We start from the raw sequence: 26,139 nt of genomic DNA, 5'->3' as shown, positions 1-26,139 counted from the left end.
CCAGCTGATCTGCTCACCATAACTTTAAAGTGAATGTGGAGGAAGGAATGGGGAGAAGCACCCAGGAAAAGGCTTTTAAAAGTCAGGCACTACAAACCAGTTAAAATAAAGGGGCCTGGAGATTATCAGTTTGAATGAGAAAGGAAAAGCACAGCATGGGTGAAGCCTAGTGACACCCAAGATAAAAAATGTTATTAGGACTAAGTGCCATTCAGAGCCTGGGAAAATCAAAATGATCATGATTTTTGAAGCCTAGCATGGTAAATATGACCTCGAAAATATCATTGAGATTTGGTGAGATTCAAACAGACTGGAAAAGGGATTGAAAAGTCCTCCCTGGGGGAGGAAAGAGGCCTACTCTGTGGACAAGATAGTTCTTGGAGTAGAAATCCACAGAGCAGAGAGCGCGGCTTGGAGGAGGGCATTCAAGTGAGGAGAGGAGGACGTCAAGCCTCAGGCGCCCACAGGAGGAGCCCAGACGCAGATACTGGAGCACCTGGCTGGTGGCCCCGGCCCTTCCAGTTCATCTCCTGGTGGGCGAGGCTCAGATCCTGCCGGAATCCCCAGCACAGGAGCGGTGGGTCCGTGACGCACAACCTCTGAGTCCTGGTCTGGGAGAGCCGTTCTGCTGAGTCTGGTCTCAGAGGAAGATCACAGTCTACGCGCTTCTTGCTCCCTTTTGTCTCCCACGTCTCCTGAGCCACTGAGTTTTGTCACTTTTCTCTTGGGAGGGTCTCTCAACCTTTCTGCTCCCGTAGCTCAGACCTCGACTTCTCTCTTGGGCATCTCCTCAGATGCACGGCCAACTCATAGGAGAGGGCCTGTCCTTGCGTGCCAGATCTCTGCTCACCATCGCTGAACCCTCCACACTCTCTACCCACGTCTCCCCAGGTGTCCTTTCAGCCCTTCACCCACTTCTTACCAGTCATATTCAGTACAGCTTCAAGATCCCGCCTCTGTCCCATCTCACTTTCGAAGCTTCCTCGACTGCTCAGCCATCTCCTACCGCTCCGGGCCTGTTTCCCCATTTCCTTCTGTACCTCTCAGGACGTGCCTTCATCATCTTTATTGTTGTTTTAGAGTTCCTACCTTCCTCTCTCCCATTCCCCGACCCTCACCGACCACTTACTGGTCTCACTCCATCCTTGTCGTCGGTCAGCCCAGACCCTGGCACTGGGATCTGCATACAGGCGGCACTAGGTCATTGTTCATTGACATGAATGGGATGTGTCTTCCCAAGACACAGATCCTGAATGCTTCTGACTTTTCAGCATATTTTCACAGACTCAATTTCAGATCCTTCCTAGAATGGAGGTCAAGCCAGCTGGGTGCAATTCCTGGGCTTCCCTATTTGCTCCCATTTGTCTCCGTTTCTCCAGTCTCTTCCTCTCCAGAAATCCATTAAGATGACAGAGTCTCAGTGGCCTCTGCAGATTCCCTCATGCTCTAGAGTGCTGTGCACCGGGGCCAGCAGACATCAGCTCACGTTAAAACACTCTCAGTGCACTCTGGGTGACTGGGCACGGTCCCATGCTTGAGGCTTCCGCTCAGTGGTAGGGGTGAAAATCCAGTCCCTCCAGCAAAGTGTGATGAGCTGTCTCTCCTCACATCGGAGCTGCTCAGTGCTTTGGGGTTTTTCTGTTTGTTTGTTTGTTTTTGGTTGAACTTGCCACACAGTCCCTCAGTATTTCAAGGGCACAGTCACTTAGCTGTAATAACTGCTCATACTGTTTACTCAACAATTTTAGATATAGGTCAGCGTAATAGTTCGGGCTTCCCTGGTGGCTCAGATAGTAAAGAATCCGCCTGCAATGCGGGAGACGTGTGATCAGTCCCTGGGTCGGGAAGATCCCCTGGAGGAGGGCATGGCAACCCACTCCAATATTTTTTCCTGGAGAATCACATGGACAGAGGAGCCTGGTGGGCTACAGGTCCATAGAGTCACAAAGAGTTGTCACGACTAAAGCAACTTAGCACTCAACGTAATCGTTATTTTGTCAAATCCTAGAAACTCTTCTCACGTTTGCATTCTTCTGTACCTTTGCTCACCAAGAAAAAAGATGTCCTTCTTTACCTGAAGAGGTAGTGCAAATGGAAGGAAATACATTTCTCACTTTGCTATACCTATACCACTTCTTTCTTTGTTAAAAGGGGGTATAAAAGAGAAAGGAGAAAACCCTGGCCTACATAAATAGCACTAAACTTAAACAGTAGGAATGGGCTTCTGGGTGTTAAAACTGTACGGAGAGGTTGTTATGGCAACCTAAGGTGCCAGTATTAACGCAATACCGTCAAACTTGTGACTGCGATGGTTGCTGTGTTCTCCACAGTTTGTCTTTCTGCTAGGACAGGAAGCAAGGCTTTTATGTAATCAGTGACATCTAGATTTAAAATCAAGAGACAACGTAGGAGAGGTTCTGGGGTCCAGAGCTGGGTTCCAGGCCAAGTTTTATATTTTCCTTTGAAGAGAAATGGGACCACTCTTAACCAATCTGCCTCAGTTAACCTGTTCTAAGCACATAGTTTTGAATGTGGAGGATGAATGATACAGATAGTCCACTAATTCCCTAAAAGGAGTCTAAAGTTCTCTTGAATTTTAAGGAACTTTTTCACCAGAATGTGAGATTGATCAGAAAAGAGTAAGACGATACGATTATGTGGTAACTGTCCAGGAGGACAGGTTCCCACAGCAGTAATGGGCTGTGGCCCTGGATTCCCCACAGAGAAGGAATCCTGATGTCTGTGGCGAGAAGGAGAGAATGGAAATGAGCAGGAAACGGGAAACCCTGGTTGTTGCTGAGAGGAAAGGCCTGTGGGGATCCCGGGCAGGTGCTGCCCTGTGCAACTTGTGACTGTGAGTTCAGTGAGGGAGGAGGAGACCAGAGCATGAGCCTTCCTGTGTGGTGGATGCCAGTAGGAGCAGCGTGACGCTTCAGTGGCGATCCTGTGCTTAATCTGCCTGCCAATGCAGATGACACGGGGTCGATCCCTGGTCCAGGAAGACCCCACGTGCCCCTCGTCCCCTGAGCCTGCATGCTCCACAACGAAAGAAAGCACCGCAGTGGAAGCCCACACGCCACAGTGAAGAGTATCCCTGAACGCTGCATCTAGAGAAAGCCCGAGGGCAGCAACAAGGACCCAGCACAGCGAGAAATAAATAAGAAGTGTATTTTTAAAATGATAGTGAAATGTATTTTATAGATGTAACCAGACATGCAAATCACTTTTGTTTCCTAAAACCAGAGATGTGTGTATAATTGTTTACTAAGTCGTGTCCAGCTCTTTGCAACCCCATGGACTGCAGCAGGCCAGGCTTCCTTGTCCTTCACTATCTCCCAGCGTTTGTTCAAACTCATGTCCATTGAGTCAGTGATGCTATCCAACCATCTCATCCTCTGTCGCCCCCTTCTTCTCCTGCCTTCAGTCTTTCCCAGCATCAGGGTCTTTTCCAGTGAGTCAGCTCTTTGAATCAGGTGGCCAAAGTATTGTAGCTTCAGCTTCAGCATCAGTCCTTCTAATGAATATTCAGGACTGATTTCCTTTAGGATTGACTGGTTTGATCTCCTTGCAGTCCGAGGGACTCTCGACAGTCTTCTCTTTTAAACCACAGTTTAAAAGCATCAGTTTTTCGGCGCTCAGTCTTTGTGGTCCAATTCTCACATCTGTACATGACTACTGGTCAAACCATAGCGATATGGACTTTTATCAGCAAAGTGATGTCTCTGCTTCTTAATATGCTCTGTGTAGAATAAGGCCTGGAAATGGGAAGGTCAACAGGGGCCAACAGTTTAAGTGGTGTTCTAGAATGTGCCATCTAGAAAGGAGTGTTGAGCCCCAGGTTCAAAAAGAGAGAAAAGGAAAGCAAGGGTGGGCAAGCCAAAGAGAGGAGGTAACAGCAACCAGAAAACTCCTCAAAATTATTTATCTAAAGAATCACCCCATTCATAAGCCACAGCCACGTGTAAACCCTGCCATGCTCTCCGAGGGAGATATAGGAGCGCTTCCAGACAGCACTCACCAACCAGCCCACAAAAGGACCCAGAGCCTCTCAGATCCAAGATACCACAGACACACAGAGAAGCTGCCTCTCATGGGTAGACCCTTGAGTGGGAAAGCCTAGAAAACCCCAATATCACAAATTGAACTACTGTGCAATTCCCTCCGGATGCTGTCTTCCCTTTCCTGGAAAAGAGAATAAAGAACCAAAGTTCAGCAAGAGCAGTGGAACGCACATTTTAAAAACTTTTTTAAAAATGTTAGTAGAGTCCCTTCACAAATAGTTTTTTCATTCGATTCACACAGCAATCATGTGGGCTAGGCAGAACGGAGAGAGATGCTCCCATTTTACAGATGAAAACAGTGAGGCAGCGTGGCAAGCCACACAGACCTGGCAGAGCTGTGCCTTCTTCTCCAGAGCTGAACCCGGAAGTGAGTCCTCCTCCGTGGTCAGACCATCACCTTTTCTATGGAGAGGAGCCTCGAGACACCAGACCAACCCCACCTATAAAAGAAATATCAGATCACACAGAATCCACATCAACTTGCTCGAAAGGGCTCCTGCCTCTGCTCACAGGCTGTCCTTCCTACTATTGGCATATCTGCTGAATGTCACAGCTTCCGCGCCCAAAGCCTTGCCAGAGAACAGACTGCCAGCCAGCAGGGTTGGGGATGCTGTGAAGTGGTCGAATCTGGAAGAGGGCCGGGGCGTGCGGGAGGGGAGGCGGTGACCAGGGTTCCCAAGGGCAGTGATTAAACAGGGCTTTGTGTCCATTCAGACACTGTCTCCGGGACCTCACTTATTTCTGCTCTCCAAATAAATAAATATTAGAGAGGATAGCCGGGGTCAGTCTAGAAAATTAGAATTTGCTTGGGGGGAAGAAAATATGTTCTGGAAAAGATAAACAGTAGCTTGCAGTTTCACTGTTGGAACATTTGTTACAAGGTCCTGGTATTGATCTTTTATCACCCAATTTCCAGTGGGAGCTGTGATATATGACGGCACCAGGAAGCCCTAATTCGGGTGGGTGAATCAGGGAGGGCCTTCTACAGAGTCTGCAGCAGGGGGGCATCCATCTCAGGGCCTGCGAGGTGGGGCAGGGGTGTCACTGGCTGTGGAATTCCAAGGGGAGTTCTATGCTGAGCTGTGTGCAAATGCATATCCAGGCTGGAGAGTGTTAGGGGTTTATGAGGAGGGTGATTAAAATTGTATCAAAGAGGCTTGTGCAGCTTATGGTTCAAGTTAACTGTCTGAAGTAAACAGGCTTTAACGGCCTCCTGGGAGTGTGACAGATAGTCTGCGGGTGTTACGGCAGCATGGTCCCGGTGAGTGTTCTGGCCATCCCAAACTAATCACCATCTGTGAGCACAGGTCTCTGGGGAGCGTCTGGTGGTTGGACAATCATGGTAGTTAGCATTTTTAATCAGCTTCTGTGCAGCGCAGATAGAAACCTTATGCTCAAGCCTTTCTTTTTTTCCTAGCCATGTAGAATTACTTCGAGCAGAGCAGACGAGGATTTGGGTTGTGGCTTCTGCAAGACGCACTTGGTGGTTCTCACCACTGCCTCTTCCCCAGCCCCCAACCCGAGCGTGAAAATTAGCCTGGCCACTTGCTCACGCTCGCTGCTCTTATGGCTTCTCTTCGCCAGTAGCAGAAGGGACCTCCGGGAGAGCAGGAGGGGGGTTGCCTCTGTGTTCAGTGGGGCAGGCTGTCTCCGGTCAGTTTCTTTCTCCCCACCTTTCTTGCTGGACGGGCCCTTTCATCCCCACCACCCGGCCCTGCCCTAACACACACTTACCATCGTGCAGGGACAGTCTTTTTTCTCCTGTTGTTGTTTTTTTGGAGAGATACCACTTGAGGCCTAGAGTTGGGTGCCCTGTAGGAACCAAGGCATGCGGGAAGCTTGGTGTTACCATCCTTGGAAGTCAGCAGGCTGCAGACAGCTGATCCTGTAATTGGGGGTTAAAGGGCACAGTATCGGTTACTTTTTGTTACAAATGACCTTGTTGTTGTTGTTGTTGTTCAGTTGCTCTGTCCTGTCTGACTCTTTGCAACCCCATGGACTGCAGTAGCTCAAGCTTCCCTGTCCTTCACCATCTCCTGGATTTTGCTCAAACTCACGTCCATTGAGTCAGTGATGCCATCTGGTCATCTCATCCTCTGTCACCCCCTTATCCTCTTGCCCTCGGCCTGTTCCAGCTTCAGTGTCTTTTCCAGTGAGTCAGCTCTTCGCATCAGGTGGCCAGAGTATTGGAGGAACAACCTACCCCTAAACTTAGTGACTGTTTCATATGACTCACAAGTCTTTGGGTCAAGTGGTGATTGTACTTACCTGGGCCATCTCGCTCATTCTCTGCTGGCCTCTCAGTCATCTGTGGTCAGATGGGGTTGGCTACTCTAGGAGGCCTCCACCCGTGTCTGGTGATTGACAGACTGCTTGGTCTGGGGGATGAGGTCCCAGCTGAACCAGCTTCTCTCCAATCCCTGTGACCTCTCATCTTTTAGTGAGCTAACTCAGGCTTCAGTCCATGCGATCGCAGGGTTCTCGGAGCAGCAAGAGGGACAGGCCCCAGTGCACAAGTATTTTTCAAGTTCAACCAATGACACTTTGATGCTCCACCTGTGACCGGAGCAAGTCATGTGGCTGGTGTAGAGTCCATGTGGGAAGGGACAGCAGGGATACAAGGGACGTGACCCAGTTGGGGGCCCTTTCTTCAACCATCTGCCTCAGAGAGGTTAGGTTTCCTTGTCTTCCTGACATTTCTTTGCCACCTTTCATGCTGCCTAGAATTTTCCACTCTAGACTTATTCCTCGACTGGAGCTGCAAGTCACATGGGAACCAGCAGGGAGCTGGGTGGTGGTAGCTGCTGCCTCCTGCCAGTCCAGGACGGGCCTTTGGAAGTGATGGGCAAGCTGAGCATCCTACAGCAGTGGGCCTCCTCGGGTGGAGTCACTGGAACCCGAGTTCTGATCTGCTCTGCACATGTGTCTGGAGAACAGTGAGTGGCAGTGAACAAAGTCAGACTGTCTTTGTGATGCTAGGAACTGGGAGCCTGGTGGGGTGGATACAGTGTAGGACTCAAAGACACGGCCCACTGAGAGGAAGGTCTCACGTCCACTGCTCCCTGGCCTGTGAGGTGAGAAGCTCCCAGTACTCTGTCATTTTGGATCATCAGTGATGGAGCAGGTTTACTAGTGTTCTAGACTTCCCAGGTGGTGCTGATGGTAAATAACCCGCCTGCCAATGCAGGAGACACAGGTTTGATCCCTGCGCGGGAAGATTCCCTGGAGGAGGAACTGGTAACTCACTCCTGTGTCTATCACTCCTGTATCCTTTCCTGGAGAATCCCATAGACACAGGAACCTGGTGGGCTACAGCCCATGTGGTCACAAAGAGTCAGGCAAGGCTGAAGTGACTTAGCACACACACACACAGACACACTAGTGTTCAGCAAAGGCTTGACTGAAATGACTTTAAGGGCCGTTTTGTCTGCACCTGTTTAGGAGTCCCAAGAACTGCTTTCTGATGCTGAAAGAGATGGCACTTTGGGAAAAGTCAACGAAGAGATTTCTTTACAGTTGAGATTTTTCAGCAAAGCAAACATATGGAAGATGTAATATCTGGAGGTTGCCAGGAATATGAGCTTTTATTGCTTTTTAAATAGGAACTCAGAGAACAACATTTCTACATTTTGCCATTACCTGTGAGCACCTAGTGTAATGGTGGTGATGATTACAACGGCAGCAGTAATGGTGGTGATGTGTGCCTACATTTATTGGCCTCACGATGTCCTGGGCACAGTTATAAGTACTTTACTTAATTCTTATGACAACTTTACAAAATAGGTAATGCCTTGGAGAAGGAAATGGCTACCCACCCCAGTACTCTTACTTGAAGAATCCCATGGACGGAGGAGCCTGGCAAGCTGCCATCCCTGGGGTCAGCAAGAGTCAGACATGGCCAAGCAACTAAGCAGCAGCAGCAGAGTAATGCCTGTTTTCATACAGAGGGGAACTGAGCCACCAAGAGATCAGGGAGATGACCAGGGTCACAGGGCTAGTCAGTTAAGGGTTAGGGTTTGAGGTGGTTTGACTCCAGAGCCTGCACTCTTTCCTCTGCCGGTAATATATTCAGTAGAATCTCAGCGAACGAACCTCAGTGAACGAATCTCAACGATCGATGCCCCCGAGCTGATGGATCCCTGCTGTTTGTGTGAGGGGACGTCGCAGTGGGCCCCACGATGGTTTGCACGTGTGGTTTGCTATCAGATGACTCTACCTTTAGATTTAGGACTCACAAAGAGGTTATTAGGCTTCAGGATTTCACCAGCAAGTAAAAAAAAAAAAAAGGCTTTTCTTCATCGTAAGAGGCTACAAAGTTGAGTAGCTAACTTTGTGCATTACTAAGAAGAAATTTTTCTTTTAATTCTAAATATCATGTACCATTATCTCATAGAAATAGTGTAGTGATTAAGAGTTCTGGAGTCATACAGATTTTGGTGATACTATTGGCTGTTTGCCTCTGGGAAATTTAGATAACGTCTCTGCCTCAGTTAGGGCTTCCCTGGAGGCTCAGACAGTAGAGTCCGCCTACAATGCAGGAGACCTGGGTTCAATCCCTGGGTCAGGAAGCTCCCCTGGAAAAGGAAATGGCAACCCACTCCAGTATTCCTGCCTGGAAAATCCCATGGATGGAGGAGCCTAGCGGGCTATAGTCCATGGGGTCACAAAGAGTAGGACACAAGTGAGTGACTAACACTTTCACTTTCTTTCTGCCTCAGTTTCCTCATTGTCAAATGGAAATGGTTGTAACACTGCCTTCCTTATCAGGATGATTGGGAGAGTAAATGAAATAATGTAGATAAGACACTTGAGAGCCTGACACAGAAGCACTTGACGCCTTTTATGTCAAATTTTATTATTATTCTTAACACCCCGAAAGCAAGAGATACACTATTTTAGAATAAGGGGCGATCCTTTCTGTTGAAGTTGGAAGTTTCACTGCGCTGTTATGTTTCTCTCATCTTCCTTGGTCCCAGGCCAGGAGTGATCTGGAGCCAGGGGAGGCCCTGCTGACTAAACGGGCCCCCCAAGCAACATGTGCGCAGAGCAGCAGCGCCCTCTCTCTCAGAACGAGGTTGGTGGGTAGGACGATAAAGGGCTGCAGGCAGAGCAGGTTGGTTCCAGGGAGGACAACGTGAAGCAAATGGAGTCAGTATGGAAGTTTCCCAAGGTTGAAACCGTCCCAAAGCACAGCCTCGACCCCTCTTCCAGATTCAGGAAGTCAGGACTCCTTGTGGCTCCTTTATAAGTGGTTAAGAGCCAGATGGCATCATTTTAAAAAGGCACAACATGGGGCTTCCCTGGTGGTCCAGTGGTTAAAAATCCGCCTGCCGGTGCTGGGGACACGGGTTCCATCCCTGGTCCAAGAAGATCCCTCATGCTGCAGCTGTTTGCCACAGCTACTGAGCCTAGAGCCCTCAGGCCACAACAAGAGAAGCCGCCGCAATGTGAAGCCCACACCCTGCAACTGGAGAGTAGCCCCTGCCCATCACATCCAGAGAAAGCCAGTGCGCAGCAACGGAGACCCGGTGCAGCCAAAAATGACTAAGTAAATCTTAAGGGAAACAAATGGGTATAGCCTGCCTCTTCCGTGTTGTAGATGCACCTTTGTCTTATTTCAGCCTTTCTTAACACGTAGGAGCCCATGTAGACTGACCACAGTAGTGGAGAGAATTCCATGGGCTTCCTCCTCGCCTCTCACACACATGCTGAGTGGACATGTGGTAAAGATAACTCTGGTACGACACTGAGCTGGCTCCATTAGAAACCAAGGCCCTTCTTAGCAGAATCAAAAGCGACAATAGGAGGGAAAGTGGATTTAACTGCAAAGCATCAGGTGCACCTCCAGCCATCTAACCAACCGGCCACCTGGTTCCCAGGCCTCCTCACACCCGGCTCTGAAAGCTGCAGAGGATGCCCAAACTCTCCCCACACTCAGCGTTTCAGCCCCTCTTTCAGTCATTTATGTGTCTGGCACTCACTCCCAAGCGTCTCTGAGAACAAGGACAAACACCCAGGCTTCGTGATACGCTGCCCTCTCCACCCACCAGTCCTTAGCGAGAGATGTGCGACACAGTAGGTTCTCCCTAAATCTGTGAAGAGCAGAATAAAATCACTTGATTAATACCCGAGATCCGTGTGGCTATATTCATCCTCTCCCAAGCTCTACAGCATCAGATTTTTGTTCTTGTTGTTGAATCAAATTTGTAGACTTTCAGAATTGATTCTGTTTTCTTAAAATTAATAACAAGTGACAGACTGTATTTTATATATACCCCTGAAATATGTAAAGCAATTAGGGAGAAGAGGGCTTCCTTCCCTGAGTGGATTTATGTTATATATGCAAACTCTATTAAAGGTAAACTCTGCTTTTCAATGAAATTAACATTTTCCAGCAAGCCACTGTCTCCATTATATTTAAAGATCCCAGTGACTCACGCAAACTGTGCCAGTGTTACTGTGATGGGAATGAGGGTATTAGATCCGAGAAAGCTCAGACTCAGCCTGCAGATGAGAAGGAGCAGGTGGTATAGAAGGGTGGCCCACTCTCTGTTCTCAAGAGAAATAGAAGGGTACTCAACTGAGAGCCTTTATCACTTTCAGAGAACCCTAAAGGTTAAAGGAAAGAGGAAATGAAGGAGTATAAAGGAATTAAAGAAGAGGAGAAATTGAAGTAAGGGACAAATGTAAAATTTCAGTAGATGGAGACCATGAAGATTGCTGAGCAGGATGTTCAGCTGGAGACAACCAAGGTGACCCAGGTACCTGCAAGAGCATGTTGCAGCTGTGATGTGTGACCTCGTTCTTCCAAAAGTATAAATACAACCTCTGCTGCTAAAGTAGTAATGATACTTTATGTCTTTAATATCAGGGGGCAAGGTTTTATATTTTGCTTAGACTATTAGTTGACAGGTTTTTTTTAACCTATCTAAAAAGTGTCTGGTTTTTGTATTGTCAGCCTCCATAAACTTTTTTTTAAAGCTTTTTGTTTTATGTTGGAGTAGAGCAAATTAACAATGTTGTGATAGTTTTAGGTGGACAGCAAAGGGACTCAGCCATACATATACATGTAACCATTCTCTCCCAAACTCCCCTTCCATCCAGGCTGCCACATAACATTGGGCAGAGTTCCCTGTGCTCTACAATAGGTCCCTGTCGGTTAAAATTTCTGGTTTTCGTGCTTAAAGGAAGACCCAGCCTTTGCAGACCATCACGTGTGCATGCTAAGTCGCTTCAGTTGTATTCAACTCTTCCTGACCCCGTGGACTGTAGCCCAACAGACTCCTCTGTCCGAGGGACTCTCCAGGCAAGAACACCGGAGTGGGTTGCCATGCCCTTCTCCAGTGGAATCTTCCTGACCCAGGGGTTGAAGCCGCGTCTTCTGCATCCCGGGGAGCCCTTTCGCACCAGACTTCTCCCTTGAGAGGTTTCCTGTTTCCTTCATAGGACGTTCACCCATTCATGGAGCAAACGTGGATGGGGCACCTGCCGTGTGATAGGCACACTGCTAGATTCTGGGTGAGCAAAAGGGGGGTAAAGAAAAAGTCTGCGACCCCTTGGAATTTACCACTTAGTGAGTCCCACTGCCATACTTGGTAGTATAGCCACGGCTGGAATAGCAGACTTGGAAGCTGGAAGGTAGAACAGAGTGAGGAGTGAGCTGGCTGCCATGCGTGAGAAACGCCAGTCTGGGCCAGCCCCTCTCTGAGGCATCTCTTCCCAGAGCAGCGCCTGTAGGAATGTTGTCACAGGAATCCACACGTGGTGTGAAGGGAAGCACCCCGGGGGTCTGTCCGGGGCTCCGGATGCTTCAGGCTGGGGCGGATGGCTCTCCTCCTCTGTGAGGCAGCCGCGACGTGCGGCCCGGCAGCGAGAGTGGCTTTCCGTATTCCGTGTGGTTCCCTTCCCACCATCTCCAGTCTCTCTTTGGGCTCAGTCCCCATGTTGCCATCTGCCAACAGAAGGTTGTTTAGGGCTTTCTGTCAACTCGAAAGACATCCTTTTCTCCAGCCAGTTTGGTCTTGCAGGTTTTTTGTTGTGACGCCCAGCCACCCCTTCTTTCAAAGGCCCGTAGAACTGGGTCATGTCTGGTAGTCCTGACGCAGGTTATGCTGCGCTGCGACTTTTCATGTACGTTGCTTCTGGAAGGAATACTAAACTTGTTTCCAAACTAAATAGTTTCCAATGAGTATTTAATGGGGGTTTTTCATTTGAAATAGATTGAAAACAAGCCATTTCCTACTCCCATTTCAAACAAATTTTGGTCCAATTATTTTTCTTTTTTTTAACATAAAGTTAAATGGACTATTCTGCCCATCCCTGACTGAGCCGAACCATGATTTCTCTTGATTATGCTTTTATGCTGCGAATCGTAAGGCTCCAGAGACATAATGGACGTCTGTGGGAGAGTGGCAGCAATTTTTAAAATTCTGCCAGTGCTTGTCAGCTTTCACTCCGGCGCCTGCTGTGCGGGAAGAAAGCTCACCACCAAAAGGAAAAAAAAAAAAAAATCTGCCAACAAAACCAGCACTGTCCGCCTGTCCTGTGGGGTGTGGGCCAGAGGGGGTTGGGGTGGCACAGAGTTGAGCCTCCTTGCTACCAGTCTCTGTAGGGCATGCACTCAGCCACCAGGGAAGCCCAGTTTCCAACCATCCAGCCCTCCTCCTGCCCCCATCCTCCAGTCATTAGCTTTCTGTGGTGCTGAAGGTTTCTCTTTCTTTCCCAGCCTCATTTTTCTTCGTTTCACTTGGACCATGGCCTCAGGGGAGAGGAACAACTCTTGGCACCCTGCCTTCCCCTCGGTCCTCTGCCTCCAGCAGCCTAACGAAATAGAAAATAGAGCGCCCTGCAGGTCTTCTTCTTGGGTGGTAGGGTTACTTGTTGTTTTGCTTTTTGGATGGAGGTGTGGTCGTCATCTTGGATTTGCAGAAGGTTCCAGAAAACTCAGGAGAGGAAAGTACTTCTTGCTTCCAGCTTCTGTCTCTGGTCAGGGCAGCTGCCCGGCGCACTGCCCCCACCCCACCCCCTGCAGGTAGGCAGGGGAGTCTTGGGCACTGCCTTTTAATGGGGACAGTTCCTTTGCTCTCACCCAGCAGTGCCAAGAATTTAACTAGCCCCACTGAAGAAAAAGAGCCCTTCCTCCCAGCTGCCAATCGAGGAAGTATAGATGCTTTCTTGGATTTTGTTTTGTTTTTTTTTTTTTTGTTTTTTTTTTGCTTTCTTGGATTTTGGAGAAAGCCCTTTATGCCTGCCCAGAAGTCTCTGGTGCAGGAGCCATCAAGGCTTTGGCTTTGAGGAGAGGTGGAGGACGGCCCACTCTGTTCAGTGGCTCCTTCCTTGGCTTGCTTCTGTAGTACAGTGTTCGGTTCTCAGTGTTGCTGTCTGCCTGCCTTGTTGGGCTCACACCTTCCCACTAGCACCCAGCAGAAATGCACCACCTCCTTGTTCTGGGGAGGCAGACACATCTCAACTCAAAACACCACTCACGCTTCCCTCCCAAAGTGCGACTGTGGTGCCTCTGCCAGCATCTCCCTGGGACCTTGTCTGAGGTGCAGCGCAGAGGCAGCAGGCGACTTAGTTTGCCTTTGTAGATGTCTTCAGCATCACTAGGAGGAAGCGACCTGGCCTCTGCCTGAACCTCCCATGCAGGAAAGCTTAGCCCTGAGCAGGTGCCATAAGGGTTGTGAGTGGGTGTGTACACCACTTAGACGTGTCCGGCTGTGCCTGCCAGAATTCTCCAGGCAAAAATACTGGACTGGGTTGTCATTCCGTTCTCCAGGGATTCTTCCTGACCCAGGGATCAAACCTGGGTCTCCTGCATTGCAGGCAGATTCTTTACTGTCTGAGCCAGCAGGGAAGCCTACCGTAAAGATACCTCTCATCCACTTAGACTTTCCCACTATGTGATGTGAAGCCTGTTACATTCTCCCATTGATTCTGTCCCTCCTGGATTCACAAAGACTAGATTGAGTCTCCTTGCTACCCACAATCCCCCCAGACATTTGAAAGTAATTACATATTCCTAACTCAGTGTTTCTTCTCCAGGCCTACCTTCATGTTTCTTTTCTCTGTTTTTAACTTTGGTATGTAAATATATGATGAGACTTCACTGGCCATTTCCCTTCTGCTGTGTTTCATCCCTAGAGTAATGTGCTTATTCATGTTAATAGTCATTATTTATATTATTTGATAAAAACTTCTTTTTGTTCTGTTTTCTTTTAGTTATTCAGTGTTGCCACTTCAGTTGGGTTTATATATCTTTTTTCAGTTAATTTTTATTGGAGTATAATTGCTTTATAGTGTTGCCTTAGTTTCTGTTGCATAGCAAAGTGGATAAGCTCTATGTATACATATAGCTCTTTTTTGGATTTCCTTCCCATTTAGGTCACCACAGAGCACTGAGTCGAGTTCCCTGGGCTGTACACTGAGTTCTCATTAGTTACCTATTTTATATGTAGTATCAATAGTATATATCTGTCAATGCCAATCTCCAATCCATCCCACCCCCCTTTTCCCCTATGATATCCATATGTTTTTATCCTCTACATCTGTGTCTTTATTTCTGTTTTGTAAATAATGACCATTGATACCATTTCTCTAGATTCCACATATATGTGTTAACATATAGTATTTGTCTTTCGCTTTCTGACTTACTTCACCCTGTATGACAGTCTCTAGGTCCATCCACATCTCTACAAATGGCACAGTTTCGTTCCTTTTTATGGCTGAGTAATATTCCATTGCTTTATATGTATTGTATCTTCTTTATCCATTCTTCTCTTGATGAACACATAGGTTGCTTCTGTGGCCATTCTCATAGTTCTTGGCTTCCCAAAATATGTCATTCTAGTTTCTGCGTTCCTGACATCTCTAGCTTGTTAGTTCCTTCAATCTGGGATACCCAGCGTGAGGTGAGCGACTATCACTGCATTTGACAGAGACCCACGCTACCGTTTAGTGGTGTAGCTTTTCTGGTGGTTTACCAGAAATACTCGTTTATTCCAAACTTACTTTGAGTCTTTCTTCAAACATATCATTGTTCAGCATATTCGCCCCACCTTCATGGGTGCATTTATGACTAACTCCATGTGCAGACTACAGTTATTCCTGATTAAAGGTCATTTTACTGGGATAAGACGGATTTCACCCACTGCTGTAGTCTTTTAAGATGTTTTGGATCTGTATTTCATGGTCCAGCATACTACCATCTCCCACTGCACGTCATATGAACATTCAGTTCAGCTGCTACATGTGCGAGACATTGTGCTCAGCCTGGGGATACAGCAGGAACATGATAAGCTCCAACACCTCCTCCACAGAACTCACTGGGGCAGACAGTGCATGAGACGGGAAATCCAGAAGTGCAGAAGAAAGGTGCCTGACAAAGGCAGTATCTGTGAGTGGGAGTCCGCCACGAGAAGAACCGGGATTAGTATTCCAGGCCGGGGCCAAAGCCTGGCGTCTGTGGGCCTCAGATAATGCCCGCCATCCTCATTGGTTGCTAATACAACTAATAGGATGAAAAGAAATTCCCACTGGAGACCTTCATCGTCTCCCTTTGGGCACATCAAACATTTGTGAACTCACCTAATTGCATTTCTGTCCTGACCACATCTCTCCCTCCTGACCATTTGAACTGCACGGGAAAGCTCATTTATATCCCACTGAGTACAGGCCTGTCCTGTCTACACGATTTTCCGAGTTTGTCAATCTCATGCCCGATGAAACAGTCTCATTCTGATGACTCGCTCTTCATAACCCATGTGGGGTTCCACCGTTTTCCTCCCTAAGACGTCACCAGCTATCATCCTGATTATTTGTTTTCTTTGCCAAGTCACTAGTTAAGGGAGTAGGTTAGTGGCAGAGTGGTACCTAGAACCCCAGTGTCCAGACTCCTGGTCCAGAGATCTTTTGTTCCCACCTCTCTGCCCTCCCTGCAGCCCACCTCTTAACAGCAGACATCACATGAGGCTTCTGAGAGCATGTGTTTGGGCCCTGCCATGCAGACCTGGAGCCAGCAAGCCGGGCAGGCCATTGGCGGATGGGAGGAGAGGTCCCCTGCTTCCAGACACTGCTTCTGCCTGGTCCTTGGCTTCTACCTCCTCAGAAGGCCTGGGAGTAGACAGCTTGTGTGATGCTCTATGTTTTTTTAATGATTTTTCTTAAATTTTTAAACAGGTAGCTGTATATTATTTTATTTTAATTGACGACACTCGTTCTTAGTTGCAGCATGTAGGATCTAGTTCCCTGACTGGGGATTGAACCCAGGCCCCCTGCGTTGGGAGCTCAGAGTCTTAGCCACTGGACTGCCAGGGAAGTCCCTTGTGTGATGCTTTATAGTGAACAAAACACCCTATTTATTTATTCTCTCCTTTATGTTTCACATCATCCCCATGGAGTCAGTGGAGAAATAGTCTGTCTTCCATTGTGTACATGAGGCTCACACAGTAACAGACTTGGCCCCAGGCACCAGGCTATACCAAACAGCCAGGCTCTGGTGCCCAAGCACCTTCATGTTTCCCTCCTCTCCTTCTTTATAGCAACGATGACATCAACTCCCTGACCTCTCCCCTCTCCAGAATGCTGGCTGCGTGATTGGAGAAGCGAATATAAATAGAAAAAAATAGATTGCATTCCAAGCACTAAGTAGGCAAGATAACTGACCACTGATGCCACACTACGGACCTTTAGAGCATTTTCCTGACACGCTCCAGCTAAAAAGGAACACGGACAAGTGACACCAGCAATGCCGAGGCTTTAACCAACTGTCTTGTAGGAAGGAACAAGCCCAGTGTGAGTTATTCTAAGCCGGATGACAGGATTGGAATTGAGTAATGTTTCAGAGGTACTTTTAGATCCAAGTAGAGGAGGAGTGTTCTAAAGAGCTCTATAAAAATGGTTTAAAATAACAAGTTGAGGGAGAGAGGAAGCAGAAGCACAGACAGACCTGAGTCGTCCCAACCTGAGCAGGCTTACCACTAACAAACTGGGTTTGCTGAAACTCCCGTGGTGCTGGGCCTAGCAACACCTTTGGACTGCTCCTAGGCTCAAGAACCAAGAGCCTTTTCCTGCTGAAGGTTGTAAATTGTCCAGATCCTTTACATGTGAATTAGAAATAAGCCAAGGTAGGACTTCCCTGGTGGTCCAGTGGTTAACAATCTGCCTGTCAGTGCAGAGGACATGGGTTGGATCCCTGGTCCAGGAAGATCCCACAAGCCATGGAGCAGCTAAGCTGGAGTGCCTCCACCGCTGAACCGGTGCCCTAGAGCCCATGCTCCCCAACAAGAGAAGTGCGCCGCAACTAGAGAGCTGCCCTCACTTGCCACATCTGGAGAAAGCCTGCACACAGCAGTGAAGACTCAGCACAACCGAAAATAAATAAGAAACAGGCCAAGGCAGATGTTTTCCTAACTCGTGTGGAGTGTCTTGGTAGTGGCAAAGACCGTCAGCATTTTTCTAGGACTTGCTGAGTCTTTGAAGTCTACTAGAATTCCAGAATTGAGGGTTCCTTTGTTTCTTAGCAAGAGCAAAGGGACAAGTACTCTGGCTTTCAGTCCTTGGTGAATGAGACCTTGAGACTTCATAATTAGAATGGATTTAATAGAGGCCAGAAGCGGGGATATCTGCCCCAGTAAGCAAGCATCTCCTGTCAGTAGGAGAGTGTGTCCTTTGTATTTAAACAGTTTCTCCAAAAGGCTCTAAATGAGATTTGGGACTTAAACAAGATTTGGTGTGATTTGCTAATTACCCAAGTTACTATTACCTGATTAACACCGGAATCCTAATAGTCTGTTGCACTGCCTTTCTGCCGGGTGCCAGGAGGCCTGACATCTGTCACCTGCTCACTTGGAGGCATTTTAATTAACCCAAATTATGTATGTCTTTTCTGCTTCATGATTTGGTGCCTGGATTTTATATTTAAAAGTTAATAGCTACCTAAAGGAGGGTGGCTGCCAAAACACAAGGAGCGAATGCCTGCCAGATCTGCTGGTGGCTGAGAAGCAAGCGGAGATCTTGGTTTATTCCAAGTAGTCAGAGTGGGAGACTATGCTCTGGATACTAAAAAGGGCCTCAAAGTGACCAGCCACAGACATCAGGAATGAACACCCGCTAATCTCACTTTGCCTGACTGGCCCTAGCAAAGGCCTCTGACACAATGATGTTGTAACTGGAAGGGTTGGAACTAGAGGAGTTAAATTTCTTTCTCCATATCACACAGGAGGCCAAGCCTACAGTTTGGATTTTAAAATAATAATAATAATAATAAGTCGTGTCCGACTCTTTGTGACCCCATGGACAGTAGCCCATTAGGCTTCTCTGTCCGTGGGATTCTCCAGGCAAGAATACTGGAGTAGGTTGCCATTTCCTTCTCCAGGGGATCTTCCCAACCCAGGGATTGAACCCAGGTCTTCTGCATTGCAGGCTGATGCTTTACCATCTGAGCCACCAGGGAAGGCCCAGTAATAATGACTTTCCTCTTCTGACCACCAGAAGACTTGCATTTCAGAAGGAGTGTCGGTGTGATACAGCCATCTAGGTGAGAGTCTCTGAAGGTTTCCCTGGAGATCTGAATGGCTTCAGGGTGTGCCAGTGGTCTTGCTCTATACAGCAACTAGTATTTCCCTCAAATCAAGATGACTTATTTACCTTGTTCTGAGTTCTGAAGCTTGTCCATATGCTGAAAGGGCTGAACATCATCCAAGTCTGGGGCCTATGTTCTTTGTGACCAGACTCTTTTCTCTTAAAACAGGCAAGGTGGTGCTATTGGTAAAGAACCCACCTGCCAATGCAGAAGATGTGAGACACCGATTCGATCCCAATATCAGGAAGATCCCCTGGAGAAGGAGATAGCAACCCACTCCCATATTCTTATTGAAATCATGTATACATTGTGAAAGGATCCAGTTAATTAATACATTCATCACCTTATTTACATGTGTATTTATGTATATGTATGTATTTTTGGCAAGAACATTTAAATTCTACTCTCCCAATAAATTTCTTATTCAGCCAAGAGAAAGAAAGAAATGCTGCCATTTGGTTCATGGATAGACCTTGAGGGCACTTTGCTAAGTGAAATAATCCTTATTTCACAGAAAGACAAATACTATACAATATTAACTATATGTGAAATCTTTTTTAAAAAAACAAAAAGTCAAACTCAAAAATAGCAGAAAAGTGGTTGCCAGGGACTGAAGCTGGGGGATAAAGAGAAAAAAGATAAGTTGGTTTAAAAAACCAACTTATAAGTTATAAGATGAATAAGGTCTGAGGAAAGTGAAAGTCACTCAGTCGTGTCTGACTCTTTGCAACCCCATGAACTATACAGTCCATGGGATTCTCCAGGCCAGAATAGTGAAGTGGGTAGCCCTTCCCTTCTCCAGGGGATCTTCCCAACCCAGGGATGGAACCCAGGTCTCCCACATTGTAGTTGGATTCTTTATCAGCTGAGCCTCCAGGGAAGCCCAAGAATACTGGAGTGGGTAGCCTATCCCTTCTCTGGCAGATCTCCCTGATCCAGGAATCAAACTGGGGTCTCCTGCATTTCAGGCGGATTCTTTACCAGTTGAGCTGCCAGGGAAGCCCAGGGTCTGAGGACCTAGTGTTAAATGTGGGGACTATAGTTCAGAAAGCTTCATTTTATATTTCCTCTTTTGCTTTGTTGTTTTCTGTTTTGATTTCTTTTCAAATGAGATTATGTTATACATATTATTTACCAACTTGTTTTAACAGCCTTGTTCAAATATAATTTATATGCCAGAAATTCACCCATACTAAGCATACAATTAAATTAGTTTTAGTAAATTTACAGGGTTGCATAACCACAGTTCAGCTTTAGAACATTTTCATCCCACCAGTAAAATCCCTCATGAGCCTCTGCAGTCTGTCCGCAGCATCACCCTTGGTCCCAGGCAACCACTAATCTACTCTCCGTCTCTGTACATTTGCCTTTTCTGAACATTTTGTAAAGACAGAATCATACAATACATAACCTTTTGCATCTGGCTTCTTTCATTTAGCATGTTTTCAGGTGCATCTGTGTTTCAGAGTGCATTAGCAGTTTATTCCCCTTTATTGTTAAATAGTATTCCACTGAATGGATATACCATATTACCCATTCACCAGTTGAAGAACATTCGTTTCTACTTTTGCCTTTTTTTCTTTTTCTTTTTGGTTGTGCTTGGCCTTCGTCACTGTGCAGGCAGGCTCTCTCATGGTAAGCGGGGCCCCTGTTAGCTGAGGTGCAGAGGTTTCTCATTGAGCGGCTTCTCTTGCTCTGGAGTGCAGGCTCCAGGCACGTGCGCTTCCGTAGCTGCAGCCCAGGGGCTCTGAAGTGCAGGCTCAGCAGATGCGGTGCACGGGCTTCGCTGCTCTGTAGGCGGCATGCGGAGTCTTCTCAGACCAGGGATTGAACTTGTGTCCCCTGCACTGGTAGACGAATTCTTATCCACGGTACCATCAGGGAAGTCCCTTTTGGCTATTACTAATAATGCTGCCATAACATTTACATATACATCTTTGAGTGGATATATGTTTTCATTTCTCCTGCCAGATACATAGGAATGAATTGCTGGATCATACAGTAAATTTCAGTTTAATTATTTTGAGATACTGCCAAATTGTTTTCCAAAGTGGCTGTACCATTTTATTAATGTTCCCCCAGTAACCTATGAGGGTTCTGATTTTTCCACATTCCCACCAACATTTGTTATTGCCGGTCTTTGTGATTATAGCTATCCTATGAATATGAAGTGGTATCTCATTATGGTTTTTAACCTGCATTTCCTTATGACTAATGATGCTGAACATCTTTTCAGGTGTTATTACCCATTTGTATGTCTTCTCTGATGAAATACTGTTCAAATCTTTTGCCCATTTATCATATTTGGTGATTTGTCTTCTTAGTGTTGACTTTTAAGAGTTCTTTATGTACTTTTGGTAAAAAGTCCCTTATCTGATATATACTTTGCAAGCACTTTCTCACAGTCCATAAGGCTTCCCTGGTGGCTCAGATGGTAAAGAATCCACCTGCAGTGCAGGAGACCCAAGTTCAATCCCTGGGTTGGGAAGATCCCCTGGAGAAGGGAATGGCAACCCACTCCAGTATTCTTACCTGGAGAATTCCATAGACAGAGGAATCTGGCGAGCAACAGTCCATGGGGTCATGAGGAATCAGACATGACTGAGCCACCTACACTCTCCCAGTCAATGGCTTGACTTTTCACATTCATAACGGTGTCTTTTGAAGTAAAAAGTGTTTAATTTTGATGAAGTCCAATTTGTCCATTTTCTTCTTTAATAGATTATACTCTTATTGTTGTTATCTAAGAAACTTTTGCGTAATACAAGGTCACAGAGCCTCTCATCTATTTTCTTCTGAAAGTTTTATAAGTTTAGCTCTTACACTTAAATCTGTGTGATCCAGTTGATTTTTGCATGTGATATGGAGAGTCTAAATTAATCTTCTTGCGTGTGGATATTCACTTGTCCCAGAACTCTTTCCTATTTAAATCCCCTGGCACTTTTGTCAAAGTCAGTTGACTATAAATATAAAGATTTATTTCCAGACTCTTGATTCCTTTACCTTTGATCTATACATTTATCCTCTGTCATACCAGACTGTCTTGATTTCTGTGTCTTTGGGTAAGATGTTTTGAAATTGGGAACTGTGCGTCCTCCAACATTCTTCATCTTTTTTAAAAGATTATTTTGACTATTTTGGCTCCTTTCCATTTCCATATAAATTTTAAGATCATCTTGTCAATTTCTACCCAAAAAAGGTCTGCTGGGATTTTGATAGGGATTGCATTTAATCCCCAGATCAATTTGGGTAGAACTGCCATCTTAACAACATTGAGTCTTCTAAGCCATGAATATGGAATGTCTTTCCATTTATTTAGATCTTCTTTAAATTCTCTAAGTGTTTTATATTTTTCAGAGTACAAGTTTTATACTTTTTGTTAAATTTATTCCTAAGCATTCATGCCTCCTGTGGTATTGTGAGAGGAATTTAAAAAATTTTTTTTGAATTGTTCATTTATATATATACATAAATGTGATTGAGTTTCACATGTTGATCTTATATCCTGTGAGTTTGCCCTATTTGTTTATTAGTTCTAATAACGGTAAACTAGTAGTTGTTTTGTGGGTTCCCCCGGATTTTCTGTGTATGGGATCAGGCTATCTGTGAATAACCACATTTTGGCATCCTCCTTTCCCATATAGATGCCTTTTATTTCCTTTCCTTGCGTGACACAGAATTTTAGGGGCTAAACTCACCTAATGTCCCGGCAGATCTCCATGGTTATGCTCATAGTACAGATGAGGGGCCAAGTTGCCGACTCTCACAATTTCACATGAGCCTCGTGGAGGTGGAGAGAAGAATTGGTGACGGCTATAGCAGAGGAGTAGAAATGCCACTTGGCACAGACGTGTGGCTTCTTGATTTTCCTCTTAGTGGGTGGTTCTTCCAGCAACCTGACCAGAGAAGATGTGAAAACCCCTGAAACGAGCTTGAAGGAGCCCTGAGCAGGCAAAGATAGATGCCACACATCCTCCAAGCTCATTTATGTAACCCACTGGGAAAATCTCTGATCTGTGCAGAACCTCATCCCCAAGCCTACATGTTGTTTTAACAAGCATGGGTATTTGGCTTTCTAGGTTTTTTATGTTTTGATTTTTGGTTTGGCATGGGGTGTTTTTTTTTTTTTGTAACTGTGCTTTAGGAAGAGTGTTGGAGAAGAGACAAACCAAGAGCTGAACTCAAAGGACACCAAAAAATGAAAGGAGGATAGCTAACTGTGAGGGAAGAAATTGAGAAACCATTAGACACTCCATATATATTTCCTGGACTCCTGCTAGTGCAAGCCTTGTGCTCAAAAAGTTAAAATCACCACTAGCAAGTCAACTGAAAGCAACTCTTCAGTCTTCACGAGCTGCGAGGGCATCAGCCAAGCAAGCCCAAGTTCCAGTTGTCCCATGCATTTCTTCTGTGGCTGACAAATCAGACTCCAGCGCAGTACTTGGTAACTTTCACTGTGTTTGTTAGAGTGAACCCATTGTCTAGTCTTTCAGGATCTCTTTGGATTCCCACCCTGGGATTTGTGCCAAAGATTAATAACTAGGTCAAACAGTCATTTCTCCCAGGGAATATAACCGCATGTCCTCACAAAAGTTAAACCCCATTCACTGTAGAATGTACACATTAGTTCCCGTAGTTTTGTTTTGTTTTCTCCCATAGCCTTTTTAAAAGATCCTTATTGAGGAATACTAGGAAAAGGTACACAGCAACAAAATAAAAAACCTGCCATCTAGCCAGGCTTCTCATTGTTGGAGTGGGAATTTACAGGTAAACAAGGGAAGAGGTTAGACTGATTCACGTGCAAATGGATCCATCAGAGGCATCAGTATGAGCTCATGTTTAGGTACAGATGGTTGCGTATAGAACTATTTATAGATCTGTGAATACGCACACATATATTTCTGTATGTTGTCAGCTGAGAGGGCCTAAAAGAAAGGACACACCAGTAGCAATAAGCACGCCTTCATCTGGATCTTGGTTTCTAATACCATTCTCCAATTAAAAATAGATGATAAGGAAAATGGCCAACTGTAGGATTAGGGCAAGAGATATACAAGATGAGCCCAGAGAAATTTAGAATGCCAGAAGGTAAGGAAGTGCTGCAAAAGAAAAAAAATGAATGGAAATATGTCACAGGCTTCCTAGGAGTCAACTGAAAGAGTCCCTAGTGGCTAAACCTGGAGCAATTTGAGTAAAACAACAAATAAAGTAACATGGCATTTTGACCCACAGTATAACTTACCCATAATGCCATACTGATTATAAATAAATTAATAAATGTAGGAGAAGAGATAAACCTTCCATGCAGAAGAATTCCAAATAACACTTGTAGAAACTCTACTCTTAAGAAAGGGAAACCTAACTCCCCTCTCCTTAAATGTGGTTTGTGCATGTTGACTTCCTTCCGAAGAATGTAGTATGGAATTTCCCTGGTTGTCCAGTAGTTCAGAATCCACCTGCCAATGCAGGGCACATGGGTTCAACCCTGCTCCAGGAACATTCCACATACTGCAGGGCAACTAAGCCCACATGCCATAACCACTAAGCCCAGGAGCCACAACTAGTGAGGTCATGCACAGAGCCTGGCCTCCACGAGAGAAGCAACGCAGTGAGAAGCCCACGTACAGCCACAAAGACCCAGCAGAGCCAACGCAATCAATAAATTAAACAACAACAACAAAGAATGCAGTATGAAGGGAGCAGGGGTTGCTATACAGTGAAGACAGCTGACAAACACCACTTCAGACTGGTGATCAAGGTCAACGTCAGTAGTCATAAACCATGTTGATAGTATATACTCTTGATATTATTAACCATATTTTTATCTCTGTGATCTTCCTCCCCAAAACCTTTACATTCAGTCTTATTATAAGAAAAAAAGTCAAACACATTCTAATAGTGGAATAGCTGATAAAATCCAAAAAACTGTTAAGGTCATCATAATCGAGAAAATTCAGACAAACTGCCCCAGCTCAGAGGAGCCCAAGGAGACATCATGACTAAGTGTAATGTGGTATCGTGAATAGGATCCTGGAACAGAAAAAGGATACTAAGTAAACACTAAGGAAATTGAAATAATGTACGGGCTTAGGACTTACCTGGTGTTCCAGTGGTTAAGACTTTGTCTTCCGATACAGGGTTGTTGAGTTTGATCCCTGGTCCAGGAACTAAGGTCCCACATGCCTCATGGGCAAAAGATCAAAACATAAAACAGAAGCAATGTTATAACAAAAGCAATAAAGCCTTTAAACATGGTCCACATCAAAAGAAAAAAACTTTTAAAAATAAATAAAAATAAAGCATGGACTTTAGTTGATAATAATATATCAATACTGGTTCATTACATGTAACAAATATTCTATACATTAGTAAGATGTTAATAGGGGTAACTGGGTGTGGGGATGTATGGAGATACTTTGTACTATCTTCTCAATTTCTATTTCAATCTAAAATTTTTCTGAAACAATGAAGTCTACTTCCAAGAAAAAGCCACCATCACCACCAAATTTGAAAAACTTTAAAGGGTTACCATCAATTATCTGGAAATTATGTTTGTGAGAAAACCTTATTCCTTTATGATGATGGATAAGTGAAGCATTGCTGAATTATCTCTGCCTCTCTGAACAAGTTAATGTTTCTCAGAAAAAGAAGGAAGGAAGAGAGGGGAGAAGGAAGAAAATACAAGTGTCTCTGTGTGTGTGTGTGTGTGTGTTTAAACAAGAGGAAAAAGTGAATTCTAAATTGTTAAAACGTTGGAGTGGAACTTAATCTAATTTATAAGCAGTTCCACTAGAGATGTGTGAGGATTTTTTGTTGTTGTTGTTAAAGAGAAAAACTAGTTTCAAGCATTATTAAGCTTTTTTTTCCCCTCCCAGAAGCTAAGAAAACCATCTGTGAGAACCTGTTTGCATGTTTGTTTTCTACAATAAAATGCAAAATACTTGTTCCTGTTAGCGGATTATACCATATGTCTCTCCCTGTAACAAAATCAGCATGTTTATTAATGAACCCAATCAGAGGCAAAGATTTAGAAAGATTTAAGGAACCGAATTTTCCATTCAATATTTCAGCAAAAGAAACTTCTGGTTAGACATCATTGTTGTGCTTGGAAAATAGAAGCTTTGTTTTTGCTTTGAAATCAACTGACTTGGCAAGGGACAGAGAGCAGGAGGAGAGCCCCTTTGAAAAAAAAAATTTTTTTTTTAAATTCTGCATTTAAGAAGGGCCCTTTCTGCCTGATGATTCCCCTGCTGATTTATCCACAGTTTATATGTGATTAATATTTAATTTGATCAGTTTCATTTTTCCAGACAGACTAACTAAAGTGCCTGATGGCCCAAATCCTCCATATCTGAACGTAGTGGCAGGCCTGTGGGCTTCCGAGAGTGACAGGAAGCAAGGGGTTAGTTTCAACCATATTGGAGAGAGCAGCCCACGGTACCCATCGTGGAGATATCTTGATAGTTCCAGCACACCACCCTCCCTGGCAGCCCCGTT

General features: G+C 45.5%; 1 protein-coding gene and 1 non-coding gene across 2 annotated transcripts in view; one reads left to right on the top strand and one right to left on the bottom strand.

Moving 5' to 3' along the window:
• Positions 1-26,139, top strand: part of AUTS2 (activator of transcription and developmental regulator AUTS2) — a 1,198,451-nt gene that overhangs the window by 935,644 nt on the left and 236,668 nt on the right. The gene's annotated exons all lie outside the window — the stretch shown is intronic.
• On the bottom strand, positions 16,304-16,376 carry TRNAG-CCC. The gene has a single exon. It is a non-coding gene; the product is annotated as a tRNA-Gly (tRNA).

The sequence above is a fragment of the Oryx dammah genome, unplaced genomic scaffold (genome assembly GCF_014754425.2).
Source record: "Oryx dammah isolate SB20612 unplaced genomic scaffold, SCBI_Odam_1.1 HiC_scaffold_2, whole genome shotgun sequence".
Classification (NCBI taxonomy): Eukaryota; Metazoa; Chordata; class Mammalia; order Artiodactyla; family Bovidae; genus Oryx; species Oryx dammah.
The sequence above is the reverse complement of the archived record's forward strand: the minus strand, read 5'-3'. Positions and strand labels throughout refer to the sequence as shown.